We start from the raw sequence: 11,701 nt of genomic DNA, 5'->3' as shown, positions 1-11,701 counted from the left end.
CCTGCTGATTCACTCTCCCACAATGGCCAGGGCTGGGCCAAGCCCAAACCAGGAGCCAAGAGCTTCTTCCTGTCTGTCATGTGAGTGCAGGGGCCCAAATACTTGGGCCATCCTCTGCTGCTTTCCCAGGAGCATTAGCAGGGATTTGGATCTGAAGTGGAGCAGCCAGGATGAATGCTGAACTTTTTATGTCTTGCAAGACTAGGTAGGTGTATTGTTTTCAACAGGTACAAGGCTAATTGGTGAAATCCAAGTGCTGTTCCATCTGCAGGCTTCACTTAACTAAGAAGCATCTCTTATTCTCCATGAAAACATGTCATTTTGTCTGGTTGTTCTGATGAGAGAGCAGTGTTCAGCAGGTAATGGAAAGGAGAAAGGGAGGTAATGCCACTGGCTGGGGACAAAATAAAAATCCAAGCTGTCTCAGATGCATTTAAGCAACCTGTGAGTTTTTCACTATCACTGAAGGATGACATTTTTCTCTATTGTCTTCTATAAGGCCCCTCAGAAAGATCTTTGAGTGTATTTATTTTTAAATACATTTTAAATTTATAATTGACAGACTTATGGAGTACAGTGTGACATTCAATACAGTATACAAAGTGTAAAGATCAGAAAAGGGTAATTGGCATCTGTTACATGAGACATTTATCATTTATTTGTGTTGGAAGGAACCAAAATCTCCTCTTCAAGCTATTTTGAAATATTCCGGCCGGCGCTGCAGCCCAATAGGCTAATCCTCCACCTGCGGCGCCAGCACACCGGGTTCTAGTCCCGGTCGGGGCGCCGGATTCTGTCCCAGGTTGCTCCTCTTCCAGGCCAGCTCTCTGCTATGGCCCGGGAGTGCAGTGGAGGATGGCCCAAGTGCTTGGGCCGTGCACCGGCATGGGAGACCAGGAGAAGCTCCTGGCTCTTGGCTTCGGATCAGCGTGGTACGCTGGCCAGAGCGCACCGGCCGCGCCGGCCATTGGAGGGTGAACCAACGGCAAAAGGAAGACCTTTCTCTCTGTCTCTCTCTCTCACTGTCCACTCTGCCTGTCAAAAAAAAAAAAAAAATTCTAAAAAAGAAAAAAAGGAATATTCCATACAAACCTATCTTTAATTCTATTCACATGGGCATTCAGTTTCCTTCAATCTGATTTCTCCATATGCAAAGCTGAGTGATAGTGTTGAGTAGTGAGTATTTCCTATATTAGCACACCTGGGCCTCAGCCTTAAACATCAGTGTTCCAGCTTACCATGTCCTGTCTTTCACTCTCACAGATAGTAGATAGCAGCACTGACACCCTCCAGCTTAGTTTCCTGATGAGGATAGGGCAGCCTTCCCATATTGTCATTCAGCCCTGTCACTGGTTCAGTATTGTCAGTAACAAAGGACATTACAGGCTGGCCTGATGATTTCAGTTGTACGTGTTCTCTTCTGGACACAAATAAGCAACTGATGAGGCAGAGCATAATTGCTCAGAAACATCTCCTATATATCTGAGTTGAAATGAACAAAATGAAACCTTGATCAGTCTTGCATCCATGTGTTGGAAACACAAACTATCCCAAGTGTTTCTAATATTTTCTATCTTATTTTTAATACTGCTTTAGAAATGTGAAGCATTAGCAATTTGACATTCATTTAAGGTTTCAACTGTCTGTTTGTTTCCCCTCAGGTAACACTCAGTTTATAATTAATTTTGTAAGTGTGTTTATTAATATTTAGCAACTACTTACTTAATGAGTTCATTTGACTAATCAATCTCCCCAGTAATAATGATGAATAGTTGCTCTTTTTAAAAATATTTATTTATATAATTAAAGACAGAGATACAGAAAGAGAAGGAGAGAAAGAGAGAGCGAGAGAGAGGAAGAAAGGTAGAGGGAGAGAGAAATTTACCTGCTGATTCACTTCCCCAAATGGCCACAACAGCCAGGGCTGGGACAAGCTGAAGGCAGGAGCCAGGAGCCTTTTCCACAAGCACTTGGGCCATCCTCCACTGCTTTTCCCAGGCACACCAGCAGGGAGCTGAATCAGAAGTGAAGCATCTAGGACTCAAACAGGAGCCCATGTGGGCTGCCAGCCCTGCAGCCATCCTTCTGAACCACAACATCAGCCCTGAGTAGTTGCTCTTAAAGTCCAGGAGTGGGTGTTCAGTGTCCCACATCGTACGTAGTACCTAAGTTTGCTTACCAGCTCCAGCTCCAGATTCCAGTTTCCTGCCAACGTTCACCCTGGGAGGCACCGGTGATGGCTCATTGGGTTCCTGGTGTCCCTAAGGGAGATGTTAGAGATCAACAGAGGGCAGGAAGGTTTTGGAAGGATGGAATAAGGAAAATTGAACTCAGGAAGAAGCTTTGAGATGGGGAAGAGGAGGGAAGGAAGAAGAGCATCCCAGTCTAAGAGAACCATTTGGTGACACCCAGACTTACACGTGAAGTACACCATATTGGCAGCTGCTTGGCAGTTTCCAGGGCATAAAAAGGAACGAGGAAGAAAATGAAGCTGAAGAGGCAGGTTGGGGAGAAGGGACTTCGGGAGCCAGGATTTGGCATTTTGGATTTAATCATTCAGGTACTACAAAAACCCAGAATTTTTTTAAACTAGAAAATTAAGATGATAAGGTTCTTATCTTAGAAAAAAACGTTAAAGTAGAAACAGGAGAAATGGTTGCAAAGAAATCAGTAGCCAGATGAATTATTTTCGTTTCTCATTTGGTGCATTTACAGACTGTGGATGTTTTAGGAAAGAATAGTCATGGGAGAAATAAAAACACAGGAACCAGTGCTGTGGTGGAGCAGGTCAAGCTGTCACCTGTAATACTGGAGCTCCCATACTAGAGCACCAGTTTGAGCCCTGGCTCCTCTGCTTCCAATCTAGTTTCATGTTACTGTGCCTGGGCCCCTGCCACCCATATGAGAGACTCAAATTAAGTTCCTGACTCTTGGCTGCTGCCTGGTCTAGCCCCAGCCATTGTAGTCATTTGGGGAGTGAACAAGCAGATGGAAGATCTCTGTCTCTCCCACTCTTTACATAACTCTGCCTTTCAAATTAATAAATCTTTCAAAAAAATTTAAAATAAAAAGAGAGAAGGACCACAGGGCAAGCTGGCAAGCATCAGCCAGGTGGAGTGCATAGGAAGAGGTTATAGGATGGAGTTCAGGTAAACACCAGTGTTTAAGGAAATATAAAAAACTAGAAACCAGAAACATATTCTAGCAGAATGAAGAAAATCTGGAATCTAATGCCCATGATCCTGATGGAGGTAAATTTTAAGAAAGAAAGAAGAAATGAACAGTATGAAACAGTGCAGCAAAGTCCAGTAAGATGAATATCAGTTTAGTCTGTTGAAAGCCATTGTGGCCATGACCACAGAAGGAACCAGTCTTGGTGAGGCACAGCAGAGTATAACAGGGGGTTGGGAGTGGAGGGAGGAGGAAGAAGTGGGAGGGAGATAGTTGGAGTTGGAGATGGTGTTAAGACTTTTTTAGCATGGTTATTGCTGAAGTTGTTTGAAGACTGGAGTAAATGATTAATGGAAAAGGAATAACAGAACAAGAGAGAGAGAAAGAAATACTGATGGATCTAATCCCAGAGAAGGCTATGTGCTTACCAAAAAGGGGGATACGACTAAATTGGTAGAAAGGTTTTTTAAGGAGGACAAACTTAGTAAACATTTATGTATTTATTCATTTATTTATGAATGTTTATTTTTATCTATTTCAAAGTTATAGTGACAGAGGGAGGGGTGTGTGTGTGTGCAAATTTTTGAAATCTTTACTTTTAGTATAGAGTTGGTCTTCTGTGTACAAAGTTAATTGAAAGTGAATCTTAATGGAGAATAGGACTTGGAAGGGGAGAAGGAGGATGAGGAGAGGTAGGAGTATGGATGGGAGGGCAGGCAGGTATTAGGAAGAATAATTATATTCCTAAGGTTGTGCTTATGAAATTTGCATTCCTTAAATCAAAGATTTCTTTGGGAAAATAAAAAAGAAAGACTGACCTTTCTGCTGAAAGGGATGCTTCAACAAATAGGGGAGAAAAAAAAGCTTGACCTGAATTGAATCCCTAATCCTTGTAAGAAAAAGGTAAAATACTTCATTGGAAAGCCTATTTTGGGGGTTCCGTGTGTGGTATAGCAGATTAAGCTGGCACCTGCGATGCCAGCATCACATATGGATGCCATTTCAAGTTTTGGCTGCTCCACTTCCAGCCCAGCTCCCTGCTAATGCATCTAGGAAAGCAGGAGAGAATGGCACAAGTCCTTGGGCCTCTGCCCTACATGGGAGACCTGGATGGGGCTCTTGGCTCCTGGCTTTGGCCTTGCTCAGCCCTGTCTGTTGTGGCCATTTGAGGAGTGAACCAGCAGATGGAAGATATCTCTCTCTCTCTCTCTCTCTCTCTGTGTGTGTGTGTGTGTGTGTGTATGTGTGCCCCTCTCTCTGTGTACCTCTACCTGTCAAATAACTAAAATAAATATTAAAAAACGGAAGCCTATTTTTTTCTTATTATTCATAGATGCATAAATTTTAGATTTGAAAGGCTTTAGAAGATCTTCTAAGGTTCCTGTCCAGTGAGCAAAGTGTTGGACATGGAGGAAAATCCTGACTTCAGGTCTCTTCTTCTAGATCCTGCCCTAGTGGTAGCTGCAGCTAACAGGCCGGGGGAGGCTCCTCCCTGCCTGCTCTGTGGCTCCAGCAGCTGCAGGGAGATTCAGATGGTGGGTGGGAGAGCATGGGGTCTGAGATTGGCCTGGGTTCTGCTCCATGGTGAGTATTTATTTTCCCTGCTCTTGATTGGTGCTCTGTCTGCTGAGAAAATGACACAGGAGTCCTCTGGGCCTCATAGCAGATAATCAAAACCACTTTTTAAAAAGTTCAATGGGAATGAGATAATAAGAAGTTATAAACCTATAATATATGTTTCAGATGCAAGAACAAAGTGATGCCACCATGGCAACACAGCTGGCACAAAGGAAGCTGAACTTAACGTCAGGAAGTTCACAAACATAAGATTTTAAAAGGCTTAATATTACAAAGTAATAAAATATTAAGTTCAATGTTACTTCATTTAAAATTAATTTGCATTAACATACTTTTTTCTAAAATGTGGGGGCTCTTCAAAAAGTTACTGGAAAATATATATTATTTAAAAACTATGCATATATTTCTACATTGTGCAATAGAACCAATTTATCTTTTTAAAAAAGATTTGTTAATTCATCGCTTTGAAAGGAAGAGTTACTCTCAGAGAGATTGATTTTCCATCTTCTGTTCACTCTCCAAATGGACAAAGGCTGGGGATAGGCCAGACTGAAGCCAGGAGCCTGGATCTCCATCTGGGTCTCCCACATGGGTGGTAGGGGTTCAGTTACTTCTAGTGCTTTCCCAAGCCCATCATTACCAGGGAGCTAGATTAGAAGCAGAGCAGCCAGGACTGAAATCCGCACTTATATGGGATGCCAGTGTTATTGGTGGCAGCTTAACTTGCTGTGCCACATCTCTGCCCCAAATTTGTCTTTTAAGTCCATTTTTGATGAACTTTTAATATGACCTCATTATTTGCAGCTCTGAGATATAATGAATGTTTGAACCATTTTCTTTTCAATTTGAAAAGCAAATACATTTTTCTTGATTATAAAATAATGCATGCAATACTGAAGACATTAAAATGTATGAAAATATATAAAAATACAATTAAGGAACTTGTAAAAATAGTATTAAGAAACACTATCCAGAAATAAATACCGTTTATATATAGGTTAATATCTCCCCAGATGGATCTCTTCTAAAAGCACACATCCAAACTGAGTTATCATAATTTTACTAATGATGCTTTAGTTTGTAATGACCTAATAAAACATTCAAGAAGGTACATTCCTGGGGGTTGGAGACCATGGATTCTCAGTGTCCTTTGTGCTGTAAGCTGTACTGCAGTGTGGATAGACAGATACACTTGGCCTGTAAGGGCATTTTATTCTGGTCACATCAGCAGCTGTTGTTTAAACAAGAAAAGACAGGTTCATCAAAAGTTTCTTTGTGTTTCCTTGTGAATTCTATCCCCCTCCACTATTTTCAGATAAATCCTCTTCCTGCCATGAGTTTCCTCAATAAAAACAGGGAAGCACACACCACTCGACAATGATGGCTTTTTCTCCCTGCCCTCCTCCCCACTTCACCATGCAGGGCCATAGAATTTATTAAGAAAATTTTATTTGTTGAGGCTGAGAAGTCTTGGTCACAGCTTGTAGCCTGATGTGGAGAGACTTACAGAAAAGGAAAAGGGAATCTTATCTTTTTTTCCCTATTAAGGAGATAAGGGAAGATTTAACTACAATGTGTTCTAGGACTTGTTCTCTGCTTGAAAACAGGAGGAAGCCAAAGAAGACTTGTGAGAGAGGTGGGAACTATTCCTAAATTTCCCCCAGAGGAGGGACAGTGCGAGCGTCAGCACCTTCTTGAGTGCAAAACTTTAATAAGAGCTCACTGGTTTAGGCAGGGCAGTGTAGGATGGGTCAGGATCATCACGGAAAGGGAGGTAGAAAGGGAAGAGAGAAAAGAGAAGTGAAGGCAGACGGGGTGAGCCAGCTCTGCTGACTCCTGAGACCCCTAGTTCACTTCTCTGTCTAGCTCCGCCATCCACCTCTGGAAACAATGACTTCTTTTCACACGGCCACATGGATCTGTTCATTTGCTCCTGTGTTTATGCTGTCTTGATTTGCTGCCTGGTCTTGGATTCCTATCCTGTCTTGTGCTTACCAAGCACAGTAAGATCAAGGGCCTTAAAGTTGTGTATCTGGAAAAAGAGCAGACATTGTGAATGTTCAAGGTAGTCTCCCGTGTCCCTCTTGTGTCTGTCGCAAATTTCCATTCAAATCCAGTCTCCTGACATCACAAGCTCCAGGCAGTGACTCTGACCACTCTTAGAAATGGCAACAGCTAGGAACAAAAAAGATCATTGCAGAAGTGAAATCTCAGTTACAAACCTAGCTTTATGACTCTACCACTGTTTTCAGCATTAGATAGCACATGTTCTGGCAATATTTACTCATCTGTACTACTGACCGGCTTCCTAAAAGAGACTCTAAAAGAATTTTGTGACTGATCTTAGAGTTTCAAGTGAATGGCACCTTTGAAGTGGCTTTTCTATGTGGATTTTAATATAATCAAAACAACAAGACACATAAAGTACTTTCTTGTGGTTTACTGATATAGAGAAAGAACTCTTTTTTATTTTTTATAGAAACTAAAATTATAATTTAACCCCATGAGCCTTTCCTAGGACAACTAAATTCTGTTCTGCTCCTTAGCTTTCCTGGGAAGCGTAGTGGTCCCCATCTCTGGGGTAACCTTATACTGGACTTGATAATTTCTTAATTTAAGGGATGATTAAACCCATTGTCTGCTACAACCTTTGCCATTCTCTTTTTTTCTTCATATACACATTGATGTAAAATAATTTTGTTCTAAAATATCATAAGTGAAATATTGTGCTTCAAGAAATGACAAAGTATATAGGACAGCATGAGCTACTGTTTATTCTAGTTGAAGAGGTATAACTGTGTTTTGTTATTGTTTATTCTTTTCCAAGTCTTAAATGTTTCAAAAGAAAATTTTACTGAAATGCTTTTTACCTTTCGACATAATTTCAAACATAGAGACAAATTGCAAGAATCGTACAAAGAATTCCTATAGATCTTTTGCTAATATTCCCCCAAAATCAGCATCTTACTACATTACCTTTATTTTTATACATATACTTTATTCATATACATATACATATAAATATTGTTGCACTCTTTCCATATATACTCTTGGCAGTTTTTCTACATATATACTTATAATTTTCCTGCATATACATTTTTCTCCCCTAAATGATTTGAGAGTAAACTGTGTGGATGACATCCTTTTATCCCTAAATACTAATACTTCAGCATGTAGTTCCTAAATGTCAAGGGCATTCTCTTTCAGAACAGCATCTCAATTAGCAAGATCAGAAAATCAGTACTGAGTGTGCTTCTCAACAGACCATATTCAAATTTTTCTGATAGTCCCAAGAATGTCCTTTATGGAGAAAGAAAATCCAGGTCACGGGTTTGTTTGGCCATCAGGTCTCTTCAGTCTGCCTTTGCCTGTTACAATCCTGCCATTTTTAGCGAGTATGGATTACCTATTTTCATAGAATGCTCTTAAACTTCGGTTCTCAAAAAGTGAGTTTTTAAGATCTTAGAGTCACTTCCTTTCCTGCATCTCAATATAACCTAAAACTTCATCTAAAATTGCACTCATTTCCCTTCCACCAGACCTAATTCTCTTCTATGTTCTAGTTCTATAAAAGATTTTATCACTTAATTCAACCCAGAAACCTAGGATTTACCCTTCTATTCAGGTTCCCTGACTGACAGGATGTCTTTTTTTTTTTAATTATTTATTTATTTGAAAAGCAGGGTTACAGATGGACAGAGGCAGAGAGGGGGAGAGAAAGAGAAAGGTCTTCTATCTGCAGCTTCACTTCCCAAGTGGAGGCAATGGCCAGAGACATCCGAATGGAAACCAGGACAAGGAGCCACCTCTGATTCTCTCATGCTTGTGCAGGGGCACAAGAGCTTGGGCCATCCTTCAGTGCTTTCCCAGGCCATAGTAAAGAGCTGGATCAGAAGTGGAGCAGCTGGGACTTGAATTGGCACCCAGATGGGATGCTGGCACTACAGGAAGTGGCTTTACCTGCTGTGCCACAGTGCTGGCCCCTGACATGATGCCTTACTAAAACATTTGCAGAGTCCTCTCCTCTTTCCCATCGTCACCACTGTTTCTGGCTATAGGGCCTCCCTCTTCTCAAATCCAATACTTCCAACTGGTCTCCAGTTTGTTTTCCAGTTGTAGCCCCTAAATCTCAATACACCTCCTTTCAGTCCTTCATCTTTGGAGCTCCCAGAACAATTCTCTGTATTTAAAGTAGAAAACTTTTGATGTTTCTCTACTACTTAAAATGCTTTGAAGATCATGCAGAGTTTGTGGAAGAAACTACAAATGCCTTTTCAGTGCATCCCAAGAATACCCTGATGGCATTAACTCCTAGCATCCCTCCAATCATACTCAACTGTTTAGAAATTCCAAATCTGAGTAATCCATCCCTTGAGTCTTCATGTGTGTTACTCCTTTGGCCTAAAACATGCTCCTGCCCACCTCCTCACCCACACATTCTTCACGACACTCATTGCTACTTTTCTATTAAAACTCAGCTAGCATAGCATCTTCTGTGCCAGACTTCCCTATCCTCATCTTCTACCTGCAGACTCATGGACTCTGTTCTTTTCTGTGTGTGACCTTGGGAGTTGTGGCATAGGAGGGTTAGATTTTACAATGTCAAACACCAAAGAAAACTTCCTGGTAGACACAGTTTTTTCTTAAACTGAGGTAACAGTCCAGAAGCCAGCACTCATTGGGATACCCTGAAGAGTACAAAGAGGTCATTCATTTTATTCTTGCAGTTTGTTCTATAAAAATCAGTTTCATCTATGACTACTCTAAGACACTTATCTGTATAACTGATTATGTGATGTTTCTTAGGGCTTCATCAGTCCACTTACAGTTCTCAAACTGAAGACTTTCCTCTTGGATATGGACTCCACATCGTCTTTTTGAAATCATATCACCTGTAACTTTACATATATGAGGGATCTACAAAAATTAATAGAAAATACATGTGTGTCTCTTTGTAATATAAATACTATATTAAAAATGAAATAACAATATTGATAATAATGGGCCTGAGCTTTCTAAGAAAAATCAAATAGTTAGAAATGGCTAAACATCGAAAGTGGGAACTGACAGGAAGTCCCTGACAGATACAAGAGTCTGAGGCAATGAATAGTACTAGTGTTATCTTTTAATTCCTCCTCCATGAACTTTTTGAAGCCCTCTCATGTAGTTAACTCTCCATATCTGTGGTTTTGCACACTTAACAAACTTGCAGATTGAAAATATTAAAAAATAAAAAAATCATCTCTACTGAATATATATAGGCTTAATTTTTCTTGTCACTTTTACCTAAATAACACAGTGTAACAGTCATTTACATAGCATTTACATCATATTATTAGTAACCTGGAGATATTTTAAAGTATAATGGAGGATGTGTATAGGTTATATGCAAATTTTACATAATTTTATACAAGAGACCTGAGTATTCATGGATTTTGTTTTCTGCCAGGAATCCTGGAACCAATCCCCCACAGGTACCAAGGAACAACTATACATATATATGCATATATACCACAGAAACTATATATATATATATGTGTGTGTGTGTATATATATATATATCCCAAATATCACAGGAATTGGCATTGTAAGAATCATGAATGATAGTGATGTTATCACAGTAAAGATTAATTACCAGGGAAAAAGTCCATGTGATTATTATTGCAGTGTGTTCTGGAAAGTCTAATTGATTGGTACACACAGTATATGAGACCCAGAACAGGCTTTCTTGCCCTAGGTCATTTTAACGGTGCCTAGCAGACTGCCTAAGACTAAATAAATATTTGATATTGATATTTCTGTCAATCATAGTGTATAATCAGTCCATTAAAGAAATAGGGATACTGTATTTCAGTTATGCACTTGAAAGAAAAAACTTGCTGTTTACTGCTATAGATATTACATCTAATTTGACATGCTTTCACCCAGACTTCTGAGAATGTGGCCAGAACCTCACATTGTCTACTTGCTGTGAAGTTACCCCAGCTTGGGCTTAGCTTCTGACTTTCAGTCCCTTAAATCAGTGATTTTCAAGTATGCTTTCACACAAGAATCATCTGGGATGTTTAGAGAAAGTACTGAGGCCTGGGACCTACCCCAGAGATTCTGATTGAACCAATCTAGCCTAGAATTTTGGAAATCATTTCTGGAAAAGAATGTACTTTCTTTCCGTTTGATGTCTGAACAAACATTTTTGTTTTTAATTTCACTTTTGTGTAAGTTTGTTTTGCTCATGGGGCTACCATGCCAGTTATAATTTGCATAATCATCTGTATATGTATATGCATATCATGATGTGAACCATCCAATTTCTTTAGAGAATACAACATGGAAACCCTGAAGGTATTTGACATTTAATCATTTGAACCCCCATGTAAGATTTCTATGTAAATATCAGTATTGCACTGGAGTTATACATAAAAAAATCTTAGCCTAAACAGCAATGATTGTTTTGAATGAGGTTATGAAAACTAATGAAGCGACTTTCTGTAAATGCCAGGAAAAATAAAGCAGCCAGGGACGCCAATTGCTATGAATCTGAGTCCAGTTCAAAGTGGATGGAAGGTCTGATGAATAATTGTTGAGTAATCTACTTCTTCTCCAAGTGACCACACATCCAATCTGTCATGAAACAAAGACGGTTTGCAGTGATACAGCAGTAAATCAAAACCGGTAACCTTTGGTGTAAACCATCAAATAGCATAACAATTGCCACCAACATTGTTAGGTAACACTGGCCATTTCACTAACATAAAACTTAGATGTCAATCCAACACTTGAAATCTGAAAGTACATTATTTTTATTAAATGTTACTATTTTTTTACATCATAGTTTCTCTTTTGTTTCTGATATTATAATCTAAATGATAGCCTATTTTCATTAGACATGTGGAAAAATTAAAGGAAGGCAGAACAAATTATAGTTAGATTTGACAAGATTTGACACTAGATT

This window comes from Oryctolagus cuniculus, chromosome 3, assembly GCF_051225735.1.
Source record: "Oryctolagus cuniculus isolate XC-2025 breed Fujian yellow rabbit chromosome 3, ASM5122573v1, whole genome shotgun sequence".
Taxonomy (NCBI): Eukaryota; Metazoa; Chordata; class Mammalia; order Lagomorpha; family Leporidae; genus Oryctolagus; species Oryctolagus cuniculus.
Note: the sequence above shows the minus strand (reverse complement) of the source record.